The sequence below is a fragment of the Oncorhynchus mykiss genome, chromosome 11 (assembly GCF_013265735.2).
Source record: "Oncorhynchus mykiss isolate Arlee chromosome 11, USDA_OmykA_1.1, whole genome shotgun sequence".
Taxonomy (NCBI): Eukaryota; Metazoa; Chordata; class Actinopteri; order Salmoniformes; family Salmonidae; genus Oncorhynchus; species Oncorhynchus mykiss.
Genome location: NC_048575.1, coordinates 57,906,985 through 57,921,594, shown reverse-complemented (window position 1 = coordinate 57,921,594; position 14,610 = coordinate 57,906,985). Strand labels below are relative to the sequence as shown.

At 44.3% G+C, this 14,610-nt stretch overlaps 1 protein-coding gene across 3 annotated transcripts in view; it reads left to right on the top strand.

The window, feature by feature from the left end:
• LOC110535069 (tetratricopeptide repeat protein 28) overlaps window positions 1-14,610 on the top strand; it is a 328,541-nt gene that overhangs the window by 267,930 nt on the left and 46,001 nt on the right. The window lies entirely within an intron of this gene.

The window sequence follows — 14,610 nt, the reverse complement described above, 5'->3', positions numbered from 1 at the left end:
GGTGTGTGGTCCACCCACTACGACTTGGGAAACCAAGCAGTTTATTAGGCTACAGATGAAAGAAGTTAAAATGAACTTCACAGGGTGGTGAAAGTGCACAGTGATGAACTTGATGCTCTTTTCTAATAAATACAGAAGGTCTTATTCTGGTGACATGATGATCGATGCTTGACTGGCGTTTGACAAATACAAATATTCTGACTCTTATCCATAATAATCTCATCATGTAGACTAGCCTACCTGCACTGTATCTGTGAGCTGTTGGCTAGAGCACACGTGCCAAGACCAGAGTAGGAACATTTGCAATTTAACAGTAGAGTTGAAATGTGTTTGAAACACTGAACTTTCCATTTTTATTCGGTACATGAAAACTTAAAGCAAAAAAAGTACATTTTGTGTGCACTACGTCAACACACACTGATTTTTATCCACAACAAGTCCATTTGGTGGAAACACCACTGGTGGGAAAATGCACATAGTTTCATATGCAGATTTAGAATATTTGCATAAAAATCTGTTGCCAATTGGATGGAAACCTAGCTACTGATACACATTGGAATGTCTGACAAATAGATAAATCGCCCTTAGTCTGTTAAAATGGACTAAATTGTTCAATGACAATACCAACCAGCGGCCTAAGATATCTTGAAAGACATATTTTAGGGAGCGGTAATGAGGTGACCAATAATGGTTACAATTGAGATCAGCTGTGCCATCGATGGTTGCAATAGGCCCCTTGTTATTTGCTTATATTCCAATATACTCTATAGTGTGTGGAAACTGATAATAGGCTACTGTTTGTTTCCCTGGCTGAGTTGATGAGATGATTTGGTCTATCAGTTGATTGACAGCTGAAAGACATCGATGGGGCTTTAGTGGAGTGGGTCGAGAGCTTCAAGTTCCTCTGTGCCCACATCACTAAGGACCTGTCATGGTCCAAACACACAAACACAGTCGTGAAGAGGGCATGACATTGCCTCTTCCCGCTCATGAGGCTGAAAAGATTTAGCATGGGCCCTCAGATCCTCAAAAAGTTATACTGCTGCACAATTGAGAACATCTTGACTGGCTGCATCGCCACTTGGTATAGGAATTGCTTGGCATACAACCATAAGGCGATAAGGTAGTGCGTACGGCCCAGCACATCACTGGGGCTGAGTTCCCTGTCATACAGGACCTCTATACCAGGCGGTGTCAGATGAAGGCCCTAAAAATTGTCAAGACTCCAGCCACCAAAGTCATAGACTGTTCTCTCTGCTACCGCACAGCAAGTGGAACCGGAGCGCCAAGTCTGGGACCAAAAGGGTCCTGAACAACTTCCACCCCCAAGCCAGCTGAACAGTTAATCAAATGGCTACCCTGACTATTGACCCCCTTTTTATTGGCACTGACTCTCTTGCACCGGCACTATACACACTCACTGAACTCTACCTACACACTCACTGAACTCTACCTACACACTCACTGAACTCTACCTACACACTCACTGAACTTTACCTACACACTCACTGAACTCTACCTACACACTCACTGAACTCTACCGACACACTCACTGAACTCTACCTACACACTCACACATACTACGCTGACACTCCAACACTCACACACACACACACACACACACACACACACACACACACACACACACACACACACACATACATAGACACACTTTCACACTCTTTCACAATCTTCACATATGCTGCTGCTACTCTGTTTATTATCTATCCTGATTGCCTAGTCACTTTTACCCCTACTTACATGTACATATTACCTCAACTACCTCAACTACCTAGTACCCCTGCATATTGACTCGGTACCGGTAGTCCTTGTATATAGTCTTGTTATTTTATTGTGTTACTATTCATTAACAAAATGGCACATTTTTCTTACTTTTAAATTCTGCATTGTTGGGAAAGGGCTCATAAGTAAGCATTTCACTGTAAAGTCTACACCTGTTGAATTTGGCGCGTGTGACAAATAACCTTTGATTTTATTTGACCATCCCCACTCCCCAGCTCCAACCCTGTCTCTTTCATCATGCCACAATGATTTGGTCATTATTATCGTTCAAGAATCGGGCACTTTGCCACATCCATGTGTTAATGTTAAAATCCTCCCACTGCTAAATGGCATATTATTAGACCTAGCTTGTATCGTCATCCTACTGTATTATCATTATACCTGCCTATTATTATTCTTTCTTACAGGTATTTTTTAAGGAGTGGGGCAGTCCCACTTCTTTCGTAATTTCTGTTGCTTTTGAGCAATAACAGTGTTGAAAAATGGGAAAGAATGAGTCAAAGGGCCGGATTCGAACCAATGCCAACTGGCATACTGTATGTATGCCGGGGTTAGCGGGTGTAACCGCTGGACCAGACAGGCACTGAGGCAACCACTCGTTTATTCTGCCTATTGCTTGCCTTGAACATGTAATAAAACAATGGTCACACTTTATTTGGATAGTCCAGATTATCATACTATCAACAAATGATCTGTTGATAATCAACTGCTAGCTGGAGTTACAGTTAGGGTTAGGTTTAGAATAAGGGTTAGGGCAAGGTTAGAGAGTTAGGGTTAGGTTTAGAATAAGGGTTAGGGTAAGGTTAGAGAGTTAGGGTTAGGTTTAGAATAAGGGTTAGGGTAAGGTTAAAGAGTTAGGGTTAGGTTTCGAATAAGGGTTAGGGTAAGGTTAGAGAGTTAGGGTTAGGTTTAGAATAAGGGTTAGGGTCAGGTTAGAGAGTTAGGGTTAGGTTTAGAATAAGGGTTAGGGTAAGGTTAAAGAGTTAGGGTTAGGTTTCGAATAAGGGTTAGGGTAAGGTTAGAGAGTTAGGGTTAGGTTTAGAATAAGGGTTAGGGTCAGGTTAGAGAGTTAGGGTTAGGTTTAGAATAAGGGTTAGGGCAAGGTTAGAGAGTTAGGGTTAGGTTTCAAATAAGGTTTAGGGTAAGGTTAGAGAGTTAGGGTTAGGTTTAGAATAAGGGTTAGGGCAAGGTTAGAGAGTTAGGGTTAGGTTTAGAATAGGGGTTAGGGCAAGGTTAGAGAGTTAGGGTTAGGTTTAGAATAAGGGTTAGTGTAAGGTTAGAGGGTTAGGTTTAGGATAAGTGTTAGGGTTCATTTTAGAATAAGGGTTAGGGTAAGGTTAGAGTTAGGGTTAGGTTTAGTAGATAGTTAGTTGAAATGTTACTAATAGTCTGTAGAGCATCTATAGATTGACTATCCAAGTAAAGTGTTACCTAATGAAAAATACATCTACCCCCTACAAATATGTACATGTTTGTTATCCACAGAAGAATGCACACGAGTCACGCTGTAGCCTGCACATAGCCTAAATAGGCTACTTGAACTAATGCCCAGTGGACCTGCAGTCTAAAAATAGCCTGCATAGCCTATAAACACAACAAGACAGATGGACTAGATCAGAACGTTTTGTTTAAAATTGTAATAATCCATTATTTCTTCACAGTATAAGCGCAGCAACGGGCACATGGTAATACACGCAAATGTTCCAAAATGCAAGGGGTGGACAAAATAAACGGTCTAATGCGCACCACACATGCCAGCAGTTACAGATAGAAATTAATATCTGTAAAGAATTCTCAAAGAGTTGATAGCCCCATTCATCTATTTCATTTGGCCTGGTACACCGATTATCCTATTAAATCACTGTCCTGCACAAATCAATGAACCATCGTCAATGAACCATCATCAATGAACCATCATCTCTCCCAGCTTCATGGTTTGAAAGAAGTGCATAATTCCAGTCCACATTATAGGCCTACAGTATGCATAACCAAATCACAGATGCCATCCTATATTTAACCTCTCTGGGATGTGTGGGGCGCTAGCGTGGCCAGAAGCCAGAGAAAATGCAGAGCGCCAAATTCAAATAAATTACTATAAAAATCTAACTTTCTTTAAATCACACATGCAATATAGAAAATTAAAGCTACACTTGTTGTGAATCCAGCCAACATGTCAGATTTCAAAAAGGCTTTTCGGCGAAAGCAAACGATGCTATTATCTGAGGATAGCACCTCCGTAAACAAAGAGAGAAACCATATTTCAACCCTGCAGGCGCGACACAAAACTCAGAAATACAAATATAATTCATGCCTTACCTTTGACGAGCTTCTTTTGTTGGCACTCCAATATGTCCCATAAACATCACAAATGGTCCGTTTGTTCGATTAATTCCGTCGATATATATCCAAAATGTCCATTTATATGGCGCGTTTGATCCAGAAAAACACTGGTTCCAACTTGCGCAATGTGACTACAAAATATCTCAAAAGTTACTTGTAACTTTGCCAAAACATTTCAAACTACTTTTGTAATACAACTTTAGGTATTTTTTAAAGTAAATAATCGCTAAAATTGAAGACGGGATGATCTGTGTTCAATACAGGAAGAAAACAAACTGTAGCATATTTTCATATCTAATAGTACGCTTCAGGTCATGATGGCCGTACTTCTTCATTACACAAAGGAATAACCTCAACCAATTTCTAAAGACTGGTGACATCCAGTGGAAGCGATAGGAACTGCAAGAAGGTCCCTTAGAACTCTGGATTCCCAATGAAACCCATTGAAAAGAGAGTGACCTCAAAAAAAAGGGGGGTTTTGACATCCAGTGGAAGCAATAGGAACTGCAAGAAGGTCCCTTAGAACTCTGGATTCCCAATGAAACCCATTGAAAAGAGAGTGACCTCAAAAAAAAAAGGGGGTTTTGGGGTTTTGCCTGCTAAATAAGTTCTGTTATACTCACAGACATGATTCAAACAGTTTAAAAACTTCAGAGTGTTTTCTATCCAAATTGACTAGTAATATGCACACTCCAAGACTGCTTCCATCACGTGGACTGGGATATGTTTCGTATTGCGTCAGACAACAACATTGACGAATACGCTGATTCTGTGAGCGAGTTCATTAGAACGTGCGTTGAAGATGTCGTTCCCATAGCAACGATTAAAACTTTCCCAAACCAGAAACCGTGGATTGATGGCAGCATTCGCGTGAAACTGAAACTACTGCTTTTAATCAGGGCAAGGTGACCGGAAACATGACCGAATACAAACAGTGTAACTATTCCCTCCGCAAGGCAATCAAACAAGCTAAGCGTCAGTATAGAGACAAAGTAGAATCTCAATTCAACGGCTCAGACACAAGAGGTGTGTGGCAGGGTCTACAGTCAATCACGGATTACAAAAAGAAAACCAGCCCCGTCACGGACCAGGATGTCTTGCTCCCAGGCAGACTAAATAACTTTTTTGCCCGCTTTGAGGACAATACAGTGCCACTGACACGGCCCGCAACTAAAACATGCGGACTCTCCTTCACTGCAGCCGACGTGAGGAAAACATTTAAACGTGTCAACCCTCGCAAGGCTGCAGGCCCAGAAGGCATCCCCAGCCGCGGCCTCAGAGCATGCGCAGACCAGCTGGCTGGTGTGTTTACGGACATATTCAATCAATCCCTATCCCAGTCTGTTGTTCCCACATACTTCAAGAGGGCCACCATTGTTCCTGTTCCCAAGAAAGCTAAGGTAACTGAGCTAAACGACTACCTTTAAGAGACTAGTCAAGGACCATATCACCTCCACCCTACCTGACACCCTAGACCCACTCCAATTTGCTTACCGCCCAAATAGGTCCACAGACGATGCAACCTATCTGGACAAGAGGAATACCTATGTGAGAATGCTGTTCATCGACTACAGCTCGGCATTTAACACCATAGTGCCCTCCAAGCTCGTCATCAAGCTCGAGACCCTGGGTCTCGACCCCGCCCTGTGCAACTGGGTACTGGACTTCCTGACGGGCCGCCCCCAGGTAGTGAGGGTAGGCAACAACATCTCCACCCCGCTGATTCTCAACACTGGGGCCCCACAAGGGTGCGTTCTGAGCCCTCTCCTGTACTCCCTGTTCACCCACGACTGTGTGGCCATGCACGCCTCCAACTCAATCATCAAGTTTGCGGACGACACAACAGTGGCAGGCTTGATTACCAACAACGACGAGACGGCCGAGGGAGGTGAGGGCCCTCGGAGTGTGGTGTCAGGAAAATAACCTCACACTCAATGTCAACAAAACTAAGGAGATGATTGAGGACTTCAGGAAACAGCAGAGGGAACACCCCCCTATCCACATCGATGGAACAGTAGTGGAGAGGGTAGTAAGTTTTAAGTTCCTCGGCGTACACATCACAGACAAACTGAATTGGTCCACCCACACAGACAGCATTGTGAAGAAGGTGCAGCAGCGCCTCTTCAACCTCAGGAGGCTGAAGAAATTTGGTTTGTCACCAAAAGCACTCACAAACTTCTACATGCTTCTACATGCACAATCGAGAGCATCCTGTCGGGCTGTATCACCGCCTGATACAGCAACTGCTCCGCCCACAACCGTAAGGCTCTCCAGAGGGTAGTGAGGTCTGCACAACGCATCACCGGGGGCAAACTACCTGCCCTCCAGGACACCTACACCACCCGATGTCACAGGAAGGCCATAAAGATCATCAAGGACAACAACCACCCGAGCCACTGCCTGTTCACCCCGCTATCATCCAGAAGGCGAGGTCAGTACAGGTGCATCAAAGCTGGGACCGAGAGACTGAAAAACAACTTCTATCTCAAGGCCATCAGACTGTTAAACAGCCACCACTAACATTGAGTGGCTGCTGCCAACACACTGACTCAACTCCAGCCACTTTAATAATGGGAATTGATGGGAAATGATGTAAAATATATCACTAGCCACTTTAAACAATGCTACCTAATATAATGTTTACATACCCTACATTATTCATCTCATATGTATACGTATATACTGTACTCTATATCATCTACTGCATCTTTATGTAATACATGTATCACTAGCCACTTTAACTATGCCACTTTGTTTACATACTCATCTCATATGTATATACTGCACTCAATACCATCTACTGTATCTTGCCTATGCCGCTCTGTACCATCACTCATTCATATATCTTTATGTACATATTCTTTATCCCCTTACACTTGTGTCTATAAGGTAGTCGTTTTGGAATTGTTAGCTAGATTACTTGTTGGTTATTACTGCATTGTCGGAACTAGAAGCACAAGCATTTCGCTACACTCGCATTAACATCTGCTAACCATGTGTATGTGACAAATAAAATTTGATTTGATTTGATATCTTACCTTCTGGGGATGAGTAGCAGGCAGTTGAATTTGGGCATGCATTTCATCCGGGCTTGAAAATAGTGCCCCCTGTCACCAAGAAGTTAAGAAACATGCCCCGCGGCCCTGCCCCTTTTTTTGCCATGCTGTAAAGGCCACCATTGAACTGGTATACATTTTACAAATTGCCAGATGGGCCATGGGGTGGGGCCATTCCATTAGGTTGGGTCTGGGGCTGTTGGAACAGAATCTGTATGGTAGGTATGGTACTGCATTGTATAGCCTACAAACATCGCTTCCAGCTGCCCCCTGGCAGTGATGATAAATATTCAATATTCATTAAAATACTCCTGCTGCAGGATCATTAAGATCTGTAGCCCATTCAGCTGTATTTGAGTCCAGTCGTTATAATATACGTTGGTGGGATGACTTATGACTGCCATCTAGACAGTTGTAAAGCTGACTCTAATGGACAACTAGGAGACATAATGGTGCTCCAGGATGACTTGTTCCTAATCCTCAGAAGAGAGAGCGTGGAAGCAGGGACCAAGGTTAATCAACCAAACATAAATTGAAGCTGCTCGCCTTTGACCAGCATAACACCCAACCAGTGCTGTAATCACTTAGGTTCCCATCTATATATATTCAGAAAGGTATCCTGATTACTTGTGGTCATAAAACAGGGCCTCTAGCGATTACAGTTTATGATGCTACATTTGAATCCTGTAATAGGGGGCAGTGCATTGCTGAGCTAGTGCACCGTAGTCCACCCTTAAAGGCCCAGTGGAATCAAAAATGTGATTTTCCAGGGTTTTATATATATTTCCAGACATGAGTTTGGAATAATACTGTGAAATTGTAAAATTATGATAATGCCCTTTCAGTGTAAGAGCTGTTTGAAATGACCGATAGGAAAGAGAGCTCCAAACCTCTCTTCCAATATGAAGCACTAAATGGATACTTCAGGATTTTGACAGTGTCAGATGAACTTGTCAATACCTTTTTCATGTCTCTGTGTGCAGTTTGAAGGAAGTTTCTAACTAGTGATAGCACAATTGCTAACTAGCGTTAGTGCAAAGCCTGGAAGTCTATGGTAACTGCTAGCATGTTAAGGGATTCCATAGACTTCCAGTCATTGCGCTAGTCAGCATTGGCTCGCAAAACTACCTCTAACTTCCTTCACACTGGATGCAGACATAAAATGACTCTGGGGAAGAAGATAAAGGGCTTCATTGCCAAATTCCCAAAGTATCCCTTTAACATTGTATGTCAAACAGGAAGCTAATGGTGGGTTTATCTCTCCTTCAACTAGCTCGGTATCAGGATGATCTTTAGTCTCACCAGTAACAGCAAGCATACATCAACCACAACAATACTTCAAATTCCTTGGCACAATAATTACAGTATTTGATGTAGTGTCAAAGACCCATAGCTGGTGACAAAACCATAAAATAAATGGGGGGAAATGAATGGGAGGAGGAGAAGAGTGGGCCTGTTGCTCTGTATTGCCAGGGAAAAGCTGCAGTTCTTCATGGTGATGGCTGGGAAGGAGGCCCAGGGGACTGCTAGGTGTTTGTGTGGAAGGTGCCCTCCTGTCTCTACCTCTTGTTTCTCCTTTGCTCTCTTTCCTTGTCTTTTTTTCTCTCCTTCTTTTCATTTGCTCTGCTTGATGGTGCCTCTCTCTCTCTCTCTCTCTCTCTCTCTCTCTCTCTCTCTCTCTCCCCCCTCCCCCGTAGTGATTGTAATCTGAGGCTGTCAGGCTCCCAGTAATTGAAACTGAATAGATGAATCACTTAATTACCTAATAGCTGATTCTCCAAGAGCTGAATAATGAAGATAACAGAGAATGAAGTGGGCATGCAAAGCATAATTTCTCTAATTACACCATTGTTGTTGTTGTTGTTGTTTGTGTTGGTGGTAAAGGGGGGAATGTTGTTGTTGCCTAGTCATTCCCCCACATACTGTAGCCAACTTGACATACTGTAGCCTACTGTACAGTCCGCTTGCTTTGAAGTACCACCATGCAGAGATACAATATGTTCTACACCAGTAGTTCCCAAATTGTGGGGCGAAATTGGGTAGTGCATCATCAGTTCCTCTTGTCATGTTTGTCATTGTATACTTAGAGAGCTATTTATAACTTGTCAGAAATGTCCAGATCAACTAGCCCATGTTATTTAGGTTTTTTAGCTCATATATATGGTTGTAATTATTGTGTCACTCAAATATCACATGAATTGACATTAGACATGACAAAATGTATAGAATTGCAGGAAATAAGCTTTAACCCTGGGGGGGGTTAGGTTTAGAATGTTCCCCAATGCTAGAAGGGAGGCCCCGAGTTAAAAAGTTTGGGAACCCCTGATCTACATAACGAGGACGTGATCAAGCTTGTACGATGAACAAGCTTAAGAGAAAAGGGACAAGAATGACAGTGTCGTATAGCGAGGGGGAGAGAACATGTTGAGAGAGAGAAAGTGTTTCTTCACGGAACTTTTATTCCCCTCTCTCAGCTCTTCTCTAATGATCTATGTTGATGTGGAGAGGGTGGAGCGGCCCCTGTCATGGCTTAGAGGTAACATGTAGCCAGCTAGCACTCCGCTCTGCTCAGCACAGGGATGGCAACATGTTTATTACTGAGGCTGGTAGGCTCACTGATGCCCAGCGGTGACAGGAGCCTTGGCTCAGTGCACGCTGACCTATAAAGGATATGAAAATGTTGCATTCCAGCCTCCATTTATTATTCATTAACCGGCTAACCTACCCCCTAGTCAGCAATTTTTAATATCTCGAAGAGGACTCGAGTGGTGGCTTTCGCATTTAGCTCACATTTCTGTTATTCATGAAACAGAATATAAATTATATTATTTTCCCTGCAATTCACTTCAAAGGGGTTTTTCCACACAAGTTTGTTTGGAAGTTGTTGTTACCCCCCTTATCTCCTACCTCTCCCTCCTCCCCTCTATCATTTTCTAACCAACTGGTCATTGTTTTTTCTTGCATCTCAGAAAGTCATTTGAAATGGCGACTCCATAAATGAACAGGGCGGGAGGTACGAGTTTTAATTAAGCAATCACTTGTTTTCATCCTGTCTCCCAGAGGACCTCTTAATGCTGAGCCACATTCAAATCAAACAGGAAACACAACCAAACAACAGCAGAGCCTAACAGAACCGTAGAACACTATTCTGGATTGGATATATGGCTCACTACAGGAACACAGCCATGTGTCCATGTGTCCTGGAGCAGACTGAGGCAGTCAGAGAAGGAGAGCTCTCAGGTTGGTTGTCGTTGGAAACACCCTAGTCTTTTTGTAAGGCGGGAGGGCAGTGGCTGGATTTACAGAGGAATTTATCCAGCCTAATGGAACAGTCAGAGTGAATGAAAGAATGCTACGGGGAAGGAGACAGGGAGCGAGGGAAACCAAATCATAGAAGGTACATTTATCTCGGGCCAATCTGGAGTTAGTCTGTTAGTGAACAGCAGGTAAATACGACCTGCTATGGTCCTGGTTCAGGACACACAGACAGGAAGGACATGAATGGAAAGCCTAGATACTATACTGTGTGTGGAAGGAGGGGAGGGGGGTTTGAGGTGATTACATTGGATGCCAGTCTTGTTCTCTTCTCCTGGAGACTTCCTAGTGTAGCAGGTCTGTGCTGCTTGGCCCACATTAATGTTCATGGAAAAGCAGCAGTTAGTTCCCCCTCTCCTTGGCCCCCTTCAGCCCAGTCTGATGACAGAGGACCATGCCAAATACTGGACTGGAAGCCCGCTCAAACATTCTCCCACATTTCCACCGTCCACGCATAGCTATGTGCCGTATGCATTTCTTATGAATGCATTTACCGTGTCACCATTAACTCAAACAGCACCGTTAAAGCTTCCCTTTGCATTTAGTAAATGTATAGCCCGCTTCTTCCTCAGCCCAACCCTCAATGGCATTTTATCTCTTTACAAAACGGAAACCAAAGTGTCTTGCTCAATACACTGGACATTAACATAAGCTACCTAACTCTCCAGAGCTATTATAGATCCAGAAGTAACAGCGGTTTGGCTGTGGGTTAGCAGGGATAGCCGTGACAGTGGGCCTGGGCTGCAGGATAATGACGGGTCAGCTGGAGAAAGCAGAGAGGAAGCCAGCCCAGCTGGGCCCGCAGGCGGAGGGGTGGAGGGTGCAGCGGCCTGTCTGTGTGTGCTTGTGTTGGCAGGCCTCCCACTCAGCACACATCCATCTATCCATCCCCCTTTCTTTTTATCTTCCGTCTTCCTGTCTCTCTCAGCGTGTCTGTCAGGCTGTGAGAGACGTGTGTTTTCTGAGGGAGGATTTGGTACCTAAGTCCAGACCCAGGCTCAGACCCCTACCCCACTACACCCCACCCCCAATCAGGGCCCTGCCTGCCTCCTCTCCCCCAGCTCTCTACCGCCCCCCACAGGTCTCCACACACCACACCCAGTCATGTATAATATCTAGATGTCCAGTGTTTTCCAACCCTGGTCTCCAGTGCCCCCAACAGTCCACATTTTTATTGTTACCCTAGACAAGCGCACCTGATTCCACTTGATTCCACATTATCTATCCACTCTGGACCAAGCATCAAGCCAGTAAACTGAAAACACAACCACTACACACCGCAAGTTCAATGTGGAAACCAATCAAACTGTTAAACACACATTGTCTCAGTTTTCAATCATCAAGCCCTCAATGAGCTCAATGAGGTGTGTTTGTCCAGGGCTATAATAAAAATGTGGACTGTTGAGGGTACTGGAGGACCAGGGTTTGGAAACACTGGTCTAGAAAGCAAGTATGCATCTGCTAGTCCTGCAATTTTCTAGACCATTGATTTTTATATAGCAATTGAATATGTTGCTTTGTATTCATTCTTCAAGCCCTTGTGTTAACAAGGGCATAAATGGAAGGTGAGCTAGAATTTGGATTCTAGGCCAGGGCTGAGGGAGGGCTGCTTGGTGATTGGCCATCTTCCTTCTATCCCTGGTATCAACCCGGCACAGTGGCAGAGACTCCATTGATGTGGAAATCCTCTTAGCTGGACAGAGCAGCAGAGAGAGAGGCAGCAGCTGGCAGAATGCTCCACAGTGTAGCAGACCACAACAGCCTCTGTCCACACACAGCACAGAATGACACAGTGATTTACTCAGAGCACGACACCAAGCCTCAGAGTCATCACTGCAGCATCTCCCTCTCACACTGAGCGCCTGTGTAATGCAAAGTGACAACGCATCGCCCCCCTTTTAATGTATTTAGATACGGAGTGGTGGTGAATTGGATACAGTAGGTCTGTGTATGTGTGGAGGGATATTTTGTGTACGTGTGGAGGGATATTTTGTGTATGTGTGGAAGGATATTTTGTGTATGAGTGGAGGGATATTTTCCTTGTTGTTTGATCCCTCTTTTTTGCAGTCATTGTCTCAAGTACTCACTGTGCAGATGGGAATAATGGAGCTGCAGACTCAAATAACCTCTGGGCTATAGCCAATATATGTAACATAACAAAGCTTAGTGTGCAGTCTGAGAGAAATGCTTATCATGCAGTCGAAGTGAATTGCATGGGCATAACCAGGATCAACAGAAGTCATTCTCTCCTTTCTCTAAGAATAACTTCTTGGTGGGGTCATTTGAAATCAGTGTATCTATCATTTCCCATTTCTTATCCAGCTGTCCAACCATCTCCGTCATCTCCATCTGGTTTGTGTACCAACACCATTTTCCACCTGAGGCGCAGAACATGCTATTATTTACTATCATACAGGGACCCAGGGGTTCTTGTAATCCTCTTACAATGTGGACGAGACAGAGATTGTTTTCTGACCCCTTGTCTGGCCCCGGGCACAGCCTTAGGACTAGCCCTAGTCCATGGTCCTCATCTCTTCCTGCTCCAACTCCAGTCTTTCTCCCCTGCCCCCACCCCAGCCTTCAAGCCCCAGCTCCAGCTCCAATTTTAGCCTCCAGCAGGGGACTCAGGGGAGGCCTGGGGCCATGTTTGCTGGTGATACATCAATAGGCATTATACCCTCTGTGGGATAAGCTCCAAAGGGAGGGCATAATCTTGGCAATGACTTTGAAGAGGGAAAAGGTTGTCATTGCTCCTCCGACCAGCCTGCCGTGAATGTTAACATGCTCTGAGCCCGGGCTGGGCTGGGCTCTGTCCATGATATGTGAGGTGCCAATGTCAGTCTACTGTAACCTCAAATGTCAAAAGCCTATAATGCCTATACCATTTGTCATAATAATAGAGTTAGTAGCAGTTTATCACTTCTATATACTGTATGTTAATAATCCATATTGTATCTGTACCAGGCATTGCCCTGTCTCTTGTTTTTTTTTCTGGAGAATTCTTAGCATATTAATTCCTTCAGGTGATGACCTGATGATTACTGGGCCAGGTAAGACTATGACACTTTAACCTGAAGACAGAACCACATAGATGAACAAATACTGAGCTACAGATCCACCTCATCGGAGGGGTTTCCTTTCCACTGTAAAACTGTGAGGGAACTGTGTGCGAATCATCATAAAAGTGAGCCCATCTATGGATTGGGGTTATTTACGCCACTATCTATGGGCTATGCAAATCAAAGAAAACCTATTCAAAGGTTATTTTTATGCTGCCATCCAATGTACCTTGTGTGGTTAATCCCCTTTCCTCGATACCTGTATTTACAAACAAGATCAAATATTTACCTCTTCTTTCACCTGAACTTGTATTTATAATCAATCAATCAATCAAATGAATTTTTATCACAGCTTAATTTAAACCACTCCTCTTCTATTCCTCCAAATCTGGCAGCCAAGAAAAAGGTCTGTGTTAGAGAATCCTGAAACTGTATAAGTGCGAACGAGAGACCAACAGAATGGCAGGGCTGCTAGTCAGGCATCTCAAAGGCCTAATACAAGGCTTTTAACTGAACAGGCAACTCGAATGGCCATGCCTCCACATCTACAGCTACAGAAGTCATATAATTTTGGGTCTGTTAAGTTGGCTGTTTAGTTTGTATCCTTCTGTTTACTTAGCCACTGCATGCACCAGTACTGTGGAAAGTTCTGGTAGGGAAAAGTCAGAAAACAGTCACACACATGGTGGTAGCTAATCCCAATGGCACCATCAAGTTCCCACCACAACCCATAAATGCCTCCCACTCCTGTCCTCCCTGTTTCCCACACACCCCAGCCCAGGCTGGCCCAGTCCCCATCCCAGTGCCCTCTGAGTGGTGCGGCGGGTCGGGGCTGGTTCCTCTCATCTCCCAGGCCCATTTTCCCACACTGATCGTCTACGCAGAAGAGACACAGTTAGCCAGGCCTGTTAGATGAATGGCTGCTCCGCCACCACGCCACGCCAGGCCCCTCCATATGTTCCTCTCTCTCTATGGTGAGTGATCATTAGCCCTGTGGCGGGCTGTCCTCCCCAGCTCTGGCTCCGTCCATCAGCCTG